A 12,351-nucleotide genomic window follows, 5' to 3' on the forward strand; every position below is an offset into this window, starting at 1 on the left:
TCTCCACATCATTCCAGTACGAGCTAAGCAGCACGTAAATAACCAACAAATTAACTCATACGTTATCTTATTTCAGAAATGGGATAACAGTAAATTGCTTATTATGATATTCTTATTTGTATATATGGTCTGTGTCTGCCACTGAATAAAAGGCTTTTAGCTTTGTGCCATATCCGTATACCCCCTTAATTTTTATTTTTGAAGCATCCTACAGACAGTAAATACAGAAAAAAGCACACTGGTGAAATCGTGAAGTGGTATAGTGATGGTTCAAATGGTTCTGAGCACTATGGGACTCAACTTCTGAGGTCATTAGTCCCCTAGAACTTAGAACTAGTTAAACCTAACTAACCTAAGGACATCACAAACATCCATGCCCGAGGCAGGATTCGAACCTGCGACCGTAGCGGTCTTGCGGTTCCAGACTGCAGCGCCTTTAACCGCACGGCCACTTCGGCCGGCGGTATAGTGAAATGCTGACGTAAATATACGTAATAGAACATTCTGGGCTACGTAGATAACTAAATAAGTAAACACAGTTCTATCGCGCCACATACGTGTAGAACGGACGACACAAAATCGCCCAACGAGTTTGTTTCAAAAATAAAATAAGCGAAACGCATGCTGTACGCAGACAAAATGCCTTTTGTTTAGTTACAGAGAAACAACATGTGTACTTAGAAGATAGTAATAATCAAGTTACAGATTAAGAAACCACGGCAGACATAAAAAGTGCATGTAAATAACTTAATCGAGCACTTTGTGTTTGAACTAACTCTAGAACAGTCCTTCACCGCGCAGTTCTGTGCCTCGAACTGCTACTGAAATGAGAAGATGTTGATGACATCACACTAAAAGACTATGAAAGCCTGATCATTTGATCGACATGGAAATTTAACATTAAGTGTTTTAGTGGTTCAGCGCAAAGTTGTGGTGTTCCGCTATCATTAGCCTTTAAATTCCAGTTGTCCAAAGTGATGTCCAAAGGCACAGAAATGAAGGAGTGGATACTTTAAGCGTATCTAAGGACGGCGATGTTCTATGCTGCACTTCATACCCGTATGCAAGCACTAATAACCGTAATTAAGAGCATAAGCGTCTTGCACGATTACGTAGACACTACCTTACGGCGAAAATGAAAAACTGGCACCGCCGGATTTCAGAGCACGTAGTCGCGGATCTCATTAATGCCTTCCCTCCCACAGGCTGATGAGTTTGCTCGCAGCGCACCGCTTCGTTTGTCTCCTTTTTTCTTCCCAGTGGCTTCTAAGAACGCCACTCGTCGAATTTCAAGCTACCGCGTCTTTAGTAGGTCGGAATTGTCGAAAATGTAATAGCCTTTGAGCACACTTAAAGGCGGGAAGAAATTGAGCTTGTAGCGTATTCCTGTGAGGCTTTAATCCAATGGATTTACCGAGAAATAACTTAAGGAATTGATGCAATCTATAAAATCACTTACCAGGATCCGTAGTGTAAATCTGGGAGATATGGACCACATTTTTCGTCAGTTTTTTTTTTTTTAAGCATAAACTTCAGTACAATATTTTATTGAGCTCTGCCACTCAGAAAACAAGTGATACGATATAATGAAAGGTCTAGGGGTGAGATGGACCAGTGTACTGGGAGGGATGACCGATATAAAAATGACTGTACATGAAGAAAAGAGTCAAGTAAAATTCCATATTTTTGTTTGGAATATACTGGAACGAATACAGAATTATGCTATTAATTATTCTGAAACAATTTTATCAATTTATTATAAATCTTGATTGAACATTGGCTTTTCTAATGAGTTGTTGTTTTTGTTCAGGCATTAGCTGGTCTTTCTCTCTCCATAGCTATTTCACTTGTTACCAAATATTGACCATCATATACAGGGAACTCACTGAATCCAGTAGCAACTTGTATTAGTTTCGTAATAGAATTCAACACAGCCGACACATTCCTCCTCATCTCACCCATTAAAGTTATTTTCGTAATCTTCTACAATGTCTGCACCTGATGAACACTGAGAGCTATTTTTAATATTTTTCTTATTGGGCTTCTTCAGTCTGTTTTTCTCTTCACTAGTATTTCCCTTTGGTCTTCTTTTTGTGACTATTTTCTGTGTCCTTTCTTTTCTTATCCCTCTCTTCCTTTCAGTGTCTATATTTTCAGCATAATTTAGCCGCTTTTGGATGTATTTGCTGCCTTCCTCTTAAAATTCATGACTTAATTAATAGAATGACCAGGTGATATTTCTTCCAAAAATTTTGTCTGCGTTGGATTAGAAGTAGTCTAGTTTTATGTGGTAACTTGGAAGTTTTAGATGTAGTAGGAGTGGGGTGCAAAGTTGTGGCAGTGAAGGAATTTTGACTTGTGCAGTTAACTCTGCTGTTTTCGTACCCTTGGGATCAGTAGGTCTTTTGAAGAGCGTTGAAATGGTTGGTTGGCCTACGAGTATGTACAAGATTCTGCTCTTCCATTTGTTGCCACAGACATATCGTCCAACAAATAAGTATAGTCTGAGCTTGTGGTCATCTTCAGTGGGATTATTGCACATGTCTTGAATCTAAATTTAATTGTGCTCCATTTGTCTCACATTATAACAAGTGGTCTATCTCTTCCAAACAACATCCGTCCATCTATGCCGATTTACTGGGAATAAGGACCACTCGACTCCCGTCTGTAGGTAGCGAACTCGGTGGCCACTATAGGTTAGTTCCATGCCTATACGTTTGTCAAGCAGTAAAAATCCTCATCAATAATGCGCAAACTAAACCGTAATGCCAAAATTATGCAACTGCACGATAAAACTTTTCGGCTTACCAAAATAGAGAATGTGGTTTTTCTCCAGAACTAACACGAAAATGACAGTAACACTTCTGCACCACTTTTTCTCGCAAGAGAGCTTCCTTACAAATAGCAGATTCTGATCTCCAGCGGCGCATTTGTGAAACATGCCACAGGTCCGTCTCACCTAGTGGTCCCACTCTCCCTGACGTACCCAAATATTTGACCATAGCCTGTCTTCTGGCATTTATATTGAATGAGTATAAATAGTGCCCACAACAAAGAAAAAGGACACGATTGTATCCACTTATAAGATTAGTGGTGAACATCTAGAGCATGCAACACTGATTAACCGTCTAGGGAAAAATCTAAAAATGGAAATGAGACGAACACAGTAGTACGGAAAGCGAGCGAAATATTTAAATTTCTTGAAAGGGCTCGGAGAAATTATAGTACATCTGCAAAAGACCAGATTCCAGACGCTCTTGTGACCATTCCTTTAGTATTGCACTAATGTTTGGAGTCCCTGCCAAGTAAAAGAACGTGTGACAATAAACACTGAAAGACTCACTGATTGGATCGTAACAGACCTGTATAGCACATACGTAAATACTGTATAACAAGGATGCTCGGATAATTTCCGGAAGAAGGCGACTTTTCTCTCCCGAAAGCCTGTTACGTAAATTTTAAGAATCGGTATTCGACCAAGACAGTGCTACAATTCAGCTGCCACCAGTGTATCTTGCGTAGTACTCATGACAATAAGACAAGATAGGTTATGGCACTTACAGAGACTTATAGACAATGTTATTGTTGTTGCGGTCTTTAATCAGAAGACTGGTTTAATCGAACTCTCCACACTAGTCAATCCTTTGCAAGCCTCTTCATCTCCACATACCCTCTACTACGTCAATTTTAACCTGCTTAATGTATTAAAGTCAAGGTCTCCCTCTATAATCTTTACCCGCACGACTCCTTTCATTACCAAATTCACGATTCCTTGATGCCTCAGGATGTGTTACATCAACCGATTCCACCTTTTAGTCAAGTTGTGACACAAATTTACTTTTTCCTAACTTAGATTCAGAACCTCGTCTTTAATTATTCAGTTTACCCATGAAATTTTCAACATTCATCTTTATCACTATATTTAGAAAGTACTTGTCCTCTTGTTATTTGAAATGCTTCTCTTCCACGCTTCACTTCAATACGATACTACACACCGTACAAACACCTCAAGAAATGACTTCCGAACACTTAAATTTGTATTCGATGTTAACAAATTTCTCTTTTTTCAGAAACGCTGATGCAGTAAGTCTTTTATATCCTCTCTACATCGCCTATCATTAGTTCTTCTCACGTCCAAATAGTAAAACTCATCGACTACATTTAGTGTCTTATTTCCTGATCTGATTCTAACAGTATCGTCTGATTTATGACGACTTACTTTTGTTGATAGAAATCTTATAGCAATTTCTCAATACGCTATCCTTTTCGTTCAACTGTTCTTGCAGGTCTTTTGCCGTCTCTGACAGAATTACAATGTCATCAGCAAACCTCAGATTTTTATTCCTTCTCCTTGAACTTTAACTCTTTTTCCTAATTTCTCCTAGACTTCTTCCACTGCTTGCTCTAGGTACAAACTGAGTAACCTCGGGAACAGGCAACACCCATGTCTTGCCCCTTTTTCAACTATTGCTTCCATTTCATGCCCTTCGACTATTATAATAACAAGCTAACTTTCCGCTCCATGTATTCTATCTCTGCTACATTAAAAAGACTGTATTCCAATCGACATTCGCAAAAGCTTTATCTTAATCTACAAATGCCAAAAACATAGGTTTGCGTTTCTTCTAAGATAGGCGTGGAATGCTTTCTCAGGACAGAATTCCTTCATAAACGTCGCATATCAGGCATCTCAATACAATGTACCATCAGCTATTATCCTCACGTTTACCATAGACTGGAGTTTTTACTTTTTTATTTTTGTAAAGACGTAGCAATTCGACTTGTCCTTTGATTCTGCCCATAAAAATGTGCGATTTGCCATTTGATTCAGCACCCAAAAATGTATGTACACTGCTTGAGCTTCAGTATGTAAGCCTTCGTTGAAGGTGCAGCTCTAGGTAACTACTGTAACGTCATCTTGTTTGATACCAAACAGCCGCCCCTTTTTTTTAAGTGCTCCATTAGCTATAACGTAAAATTTACAGGTAAGTGGACAAATGTGTGAAATTAGTGATATGCATTTAATTTTTTTATCTACGACGTGCTTCTGCAGTATACAAGCTGTTAAAAATTTCCGTTTATGAGACAGTAGAGGAGACTTTACACTGTTAGAAACAAATGTCCGGAAAAGCTATGTTTCTCTGTTAAAAGGAATGCAAAATCAGTTCATATTTTTAATTATAGTTTGCAATGCCTTGAACTGCCAGAAGGCCATCTGATCAGACACGTGATGTGGAGGGGATGGAGGACGGGCGCTAGCTGCCAAGCGTTATCTGGGGTCCGGATCGAGAAGTCGAGAATGCTGCCGTAAGATGCCCTCCTAACTCTTTTACGTGTCCGGACATGGACTCAAGACATACTGTTGCATTTCAGCGTCAGACTTATGCAAAATAAAAGGCACTTACCGAAGAAGCGTGGCAGATGGGTCACAAGGCTGAACTTGAGTCGGGGCTTGTATCGGGGAAACTGTAACTCGTGATAACAGAAGAATGCTTTCAGACAGGAACTTCCTTGGTGATATTGAGCGTCATTTTAGCATGGGGAAAGAAGGCACTACAGAACAGTTACAAAAGTTGTTGTTAAATAATTTTATGGGTTACGAAAAGCGTCCAAGCTAGGCAGTCAGATGTATGGACATGTCATAGGTATGGAAATGCCCACTGAAACCTTTGTGGAACAATAGGGGAGAGATGAGCCTGGTATGATACTTAATTCAGGGTGTTTGAAGCTAGCTTTCAGAAGAGACATTTCACTGGTACGCCATCTACGAGGCACTTGACCATTTGATGAGATGTCGCACTAGACAGTGCTTGCATCCAGGCTGCAAATACACAAATGTGGCCACTTGAGAATGGTGCCGACGAGTGCACGCCAACATGAATCTCTCAATGCTATCAGACCGATCATCGCCTTTAAATGACATGTACTTACACACTCCTGTCATGGTCCACCTGTCAATAGTCCATTTATCTTCGAATAACATCAGATAAACCCTGGATCGATACCCTGTGAGATTCTCATTAATCTCAAGGCATTATATTGTTGCTTTGTATCTTTAATCGTTGTGAGGAATAGATATAAATTGTTCCATATTTGTTTTTTGTAGAGGGTAGCTTAGATTACATGTCTGTGATCCAAATAGAGCCTTTTATTCTAACAAAACTCTTGCAATCTACTGACATTCCTGCAGCTGGCTCCCCTAATACCTTCATTTACAAAATCAACCCCAAATTCCTCTCTCAAGCGCTCTTGTATTATATCTGATAGCTAATGAAAACAATTAAATTTCAAGCATGTACCTCAACTAAATCCATCACTGCATGTGCTAATACTGATGTTCAGATAGTAGTTAACGAAAAAATAGTCAGACATGATTACCAATATATTCACTGCACAAATTGTATCTTCGCAATAAGTTCTAAGACATTTGCTTAAAAATACATACATAGCGTACGGTGAATCATTTCTACCGCACCCATGACCTATGCATCAAGGTCTTCCTCCAGCTGACCAGGGTTGCTTCTCTTGTAAAACCATACATAAATCTAGAAAAAAATCCGATTTGTGAGCGTTAGAGACCAAGCATGGGCAGCACTTCTACTTGGCCACGGACACTTTTATCAGAATCTTGCATCTGGACAGTCTCGCACGGAAATTGCAAAATGGGCTGGTGTGATACTTTTCGATCTACATTTCTTCACCATTATTCAGTGAATATTTTCCAATAAATACAGCATTACTTCATGTAAGAGAAAAAGCTCATTTATGAAATCAGTGTTAGTGCAGAAGCTAAAAACGTGGATTGATGACATACGAATGCATAGTCTTGCAACGAACATGAGATAATAAAATCTTGACGAGCTTCCAGCATCGTGAAGTGTGTAAAACGTCAAGAGCAAGGAAAGTTCTTGGAATAGCTGAACAACATTAATGGTCGCATCAAATTAACGGTGGAAGTAGAGATAGACGGTGCCTTCCATTTTATCAAGTCCTCGTCCACTGAAAAACCAATGGGTGTGCCAGCCATAATGTGTATAAGAAACCTACCCAGACGGACCGGTATCTGCAAGTTCTCAGTCACAAGCATCCGGCAGTGAAGCTCAATGTTCTGAAGATCATTTATTCGTGGTTTTTTTAATTGTGTCCTGTTACCTATAATTTAAACACAGGCTGTATTTATTTGTAGTCGACTTATTGCTTTCTTATACATCGACATCTAATGAAACATAATGCACAATACTACTTCACATCACCATAATTTCTTCTACTTTAAATGAAGTCAACATTTGTTTATCGTGCCTAACTGTACCATCACTACTTCGTCCAACAAATTGTTGTTCTCCTATCGGAACTAGTTACTAACTAACTGAAATAGATTATGAACAGTAATGACTCCAGTTTTTGTCTGCCATATTGTGCAATGTACTCCATTATTCTTCGGTCCTTGGGCGCAGCGGAGGGCGGTGTGATGGAACCTGCGACTTCCGCTGTCTGACAGCTCCCTGGTTGCAAGGGGCGACTCTCCTGTTCCGAGCGAGCAATGTTGTTGCCGGTGAGTAGCGCAGTAACATGGCTGCCCAAGTCATCCCGGTCCTAATTCCTTGGGTGACGAAACACGGTCCACAGCTGCACTTCCAGTTTGGTGCTATTGTTATAATCGTGGTGTATGCGCTGCTAGCTGTTCGCTTACCGTAACTGTTGACCTCAGCCGTCTTCATTGCGTAGCTTCTCGCCCTTCCGTCGCAAACCACTCGTACTGCAGCAGATAGGGGTTAACTGATAAGGTTAAGCGCTACCCGAGCCTTTCTTGAAACAGCATCGGCGATATTGTCCAGGATGTGTCGTTCTGTCTCGCAGCGCAGTATCTCCTTGACAACGAGTTGCTGAAGGTCAGTTTCAGAAACATCGCCATACAGCGGACATTCCCAGATATTATGTTGGGCAGGCAACGCTCTCAACAACTCTTAGGTTGGGTTGCCTGCCCTCAGGTGCTACAGCAGCCGCGAGGCACCGCTTAGTTGAATGGGCGTCGAAGTCTGTGACAGGTACATTTTTAATGCACTCAACAAAGGTGCACTGGTGGCACCGGGGGTGTTGCCGAACTTCGGGATCTTACAGGTGCACTATGCCGTTTTATTCACGCAAATTTCAGTGTTGGATCCCTCTGTGATCAAGCCACAGAGCCTGCGAAACGGGAGGTCTGGAAATGCATAAGGAACCTTTGCTGTCTCTGATCACGTTCAAATTTCTTCGAATGGTTGTGTACGTTCCCTAGTTTTCTCAACCTGTGAGAACCAAAATTGCGGTCGTGCTCTAAGGACATTGTGGGGCCCCATCCCCAATGACCGTGACTGCACGCGTTTGGGGGAAAAGCGTGCAGTCACGTTCAATGGGTATGGGGCCCCACAATGTCCTTAGAGAATGGTTGAAACGTCCGGTGGTGTCAGCAGTGTCAAAGGTGATCATGAACGTCGTCCAGCTGCTCGTCACGCTGCGAACTATCGTTTTCGACAAGAAATGTAAGGGGTGGAATGTGGGAAAGATGGGGTGTGACGACCTTCCCTTCGTGGGCACGTCTACGATGGCGTCAGGCAGATTTGTGGTGAAATTTGATGCTAATGTGATATGATTAAACCATCTTACAAGTCATATGAACTTCTGAGCTCAAGCCTTTTTCTTCGCACGTTTGGAGAATCGTTGAACCCGACGGTGACTTCGCAGGGTGCCACACTTGCGCACCGTTACAGACGAAGGTTGTAAACATTTTTGAGTAAAATTTCAAACTTCTGCGCAGTAATGGGTGACAATTACGGGGTTTCGAAAAAGTGTTTCTTTAATTGTGTTGCGGAGTGCAGCTCGCACGCTCCTTACCCAGGGTGCTGATAATACAGCAGAGAACGGCGTTTTGCATTTTACATTTCAACAGGTGCAATACAGTTACAACTGTGCGAAGCGAATTTCGTTGGTAGTACGGCTCTGCACCTGTACAGCTCTAGGCATTTGACTACGGCACCAGCAGTTTCAAAACATTGATTGTTTGAGTAAGGGGAAAACCCCGTGTGCTCGTTCAAGGCACAGAGAGCATTCAACTGAGTTCTGCACGTAGTCCACAGAAGGCTGCTTGCTCGCACAAGCCGAGAGTTAGTCAATCTTCGTACGTCTGTCTGGTGTGTTTTACGGCGACTAAGATGTTTCAAACCATGAAAGATTCAGTTGCTACAAGTGATCAATAACAAGGTGTCAAGTTTTGTGAATTCAGTTTGATCATGAGGTACTCTGAGATCGTATATGCTTGCATGCAGTAGATAAACTTTGTAGACACTGATAGTTATGTTGTAGCCACATGCGTAAGTTGATCTTTACCCCAAGTTTCTATCGTCAGTCTTTCTTCTGTCTTTTTGCTAGCCTTTATCCCGTATCTTCCAGGGGTCGGTGAGTTAATTTTGTGATTTGGCAATGTTAATGCTAGAGGGTTGACGGATGCTCTTCCTGTCGCCTCCCCTTTCCCTCCCGGGATGGAATTTGTGTACGCCAGCAGTCTACCAACGTTCTGTAAATGTTTGCGTATCCTGTAACTGCAGCGATACGTTGGTACCAGTGTAGTATTCACCTAGTCGGATATGGGAAACCACCAAAATATCACATCCTGCTCTCCCGCCGTCGTCATTAATCCGCCGGACAGATTCGATCCGAGCTGTCTACATTCATGTTAAAGATATAATGTCCTGAGATCGGATGAATCACATTAGGCAAACAGCATACTCTGTGAAGCCGGACAGAGCGTGAGATACGTTTTCGCCTACGCCATCACAAAAAATCATCCGTGGCTTAACACACATTGGAAAATGAACACAGCATTACATCCAACTACACATCTATCGCTGAAAGGACGAATGATTTCGGGAATAGCATAATAAAAGAAGCAATCGAAATTAAAATATCAGAAAACAGCTTCAATAAAGAGAGAGAGGCCTGAAATTTGGTGCAGCGTGATATCCGACCATCACGAGACTGGAGCTATCGGGAACGGCGCGGGAAAGAAATGTTTCCTTACTTCGAATTGAATGGAGTACCGCCGCGCGGGATTAGCCGAGCGGTCTCGGGCGCTGCAGCCATGGACTGTGCGTCTGGTCCCGGTGGAGGTTCGAGTACTCCCTCGGGCATCGGTGTGTGTGTTTGTCCTTAGGATAATTTAGGTTAAGTAGTGTGTAAGCTTAGGGACTGATGACCTTAGCAGTTAAGTCCCATAAGATTTCACACACATTTGAACATTTTTGAATGGAGTACCAGTGACGTCATAGTCGGCTGCACGACTATATAAGAACGAGGACGGCAACGACACAGCAGTTAGCTTTAGCTATGGTTTTCAGGGGTTTCCTCTGGCAGGAAGGTGAATACCAGAGCTGACCTCAATAATATCCTATTAATTGCCAAACCGCTGCACTCGGTATCAAATAAATTAATAAAATAAACACAAACTAATATCCGCAGCCAAAACGACTGCGAAGAGCGTAAATAGACACACTCAATGGGCCTGTCCACCTCCTTATGAGGTGGAAATAGAAAAAAGGCAACACAGCCGTCAGTTACCACTTGACAGTGGCCGATGAGAACACGGACGGTAGTGCTAGGGATTATAAACATTTGACACGAGTTCATTTTGTTTCCGTTTAACATGGAATCAAACTGTTCCCGGTTACACGTTCTGGTCTAAAACTTTATTTATAAAGCCACTGAAACTGAATTTTGAAAAATTATGAAGTACTGACTATAGTGCTTTCTGAATTAGTGTAGGGATTCGATTCCAGATGTGTAGAGCTTAATAGCTCGATAACTTTACCAGCGGTCCTAGTATGACATTCTAAAAGCGGAATTGAAACATATCTGCAGCTGTTCTAATTAAAATATGAACATCCCTTCTCAAAGTTGTGTAATACACTAACTGTTTCGTTTGGAATGCGATGGATACTATTCTTTGATTTAAAAAGCGTTTACTTTATTGGGAATCGAGTGTATTACATATAGAAAATGGTTCAAATGGCACTGAGCACTATGGGACTTAACATCTGAGGTCATCAGTCCCCTAGAACTTAGAACTACTTAAACCTAACTAACCTAAGGACATCACACACCTGCATGCCCGAGGCAGGATTCGAACATGCGACCGTAGCGGTCGCGCCATTCCAGACTTAAGCGCCTAGAACCTCTCGACCACACCGGCCGGCTATTACATATAGATGACATGGTTTGCAAGATAACGTCTTTAAAATACTGTATAGTGTGGGGCAGTGTAATTTGCATAATTTAGAATAGCGGTTTGTGATGTCATTTGAAAGGTACTTGCAGCACTCTGGCTAGGTTCCTAATTACGAGCACATTCCCAAGGATCCATTCGATCGGTACCCATAAAACAAGCAAATTATTGTGGACAAATTGTTGTTATAATGACATACTGGCTGTTGAAGAGTGGACGCATTATAGGCGTGTGACACTTGTTATGTATGGTGTTGCTTCTTTTGCATCTCTGATACCGAATGGTCCGACTCTAGTAGTGAAAATTGGACCTAACGACATCTGATTCGCGTGTATCACTCAACGTATGTCATACCTAGATAATTATTTCAAGCGCCAGCAGTATGAGATTTATGTGCAGCACTTGTTTTTGATAACACCTTGCCAAATCAGCTGCCGGCTTTACAAAATAACTTTTCAAAACCTACATTGCGATGTAATCATTAGCTGTCAAAACATTTATGTCCAGCCTTACTGGCTACGTTTGGAACCCTGACTGTTAAGGGGGAGGGGGAAGGGAATTACTTATTTGTATTTTCTGCTACCAATCGCTCTTATTTGCTTTATGTTTAACACATTGCAACTTGTTTCGAACATGTTCTGCCCATCTTCAGACATTTATACATGCAGAAAATTGCTGCTTAAAAAGACATCACAGGACATAAATTTCTGGCCAACTACTGCCACCCTCCCTCCAGTTACCCCAACAGCCACAGCAGAAGTGAACAATAAACAAAAAGTCCTATGTTAATTTAATTCAATACATTTTATTTTTAAGTAACCACTTTTCGTATGTATAAAAGCCTAAAGATGAACAGAACATCCCCTAAACGCTTTGCAATATGTTAAATTAAACATAAACCTAATAAAAATGACTCGTAGCAGAAAAAATAAATAATTATCAGAACATTGGTGGAGCATCGTCTCTATATCATCCACATGCCGTAAATAACTATGAACCATTTTGTAAAGTTCTTTGGTCTTGCTTCTGAACTAGAATTAAGTAAACTGCGTTAAGGTTGAATTGAACTCTGAAATATTATCAACGATTTGTTTACT

Source organism: Schistocerca nitens, chromosome 3 (assembly GCF_023898315.1).
Source record: "Schistocerca nitens isolate TAMUIC-IGC-003100 chromosome 3, iqSchNite1.1, whole genome shotgun sequence".
In the NCBI taxonomy this organism is placed as follows: domain Eukaryota; kingdom Metazoa; phylum Arthropoda; class Insecta; order Orthoptera; family Acrididae; genus Schistocerca; species Schistocerca nitens.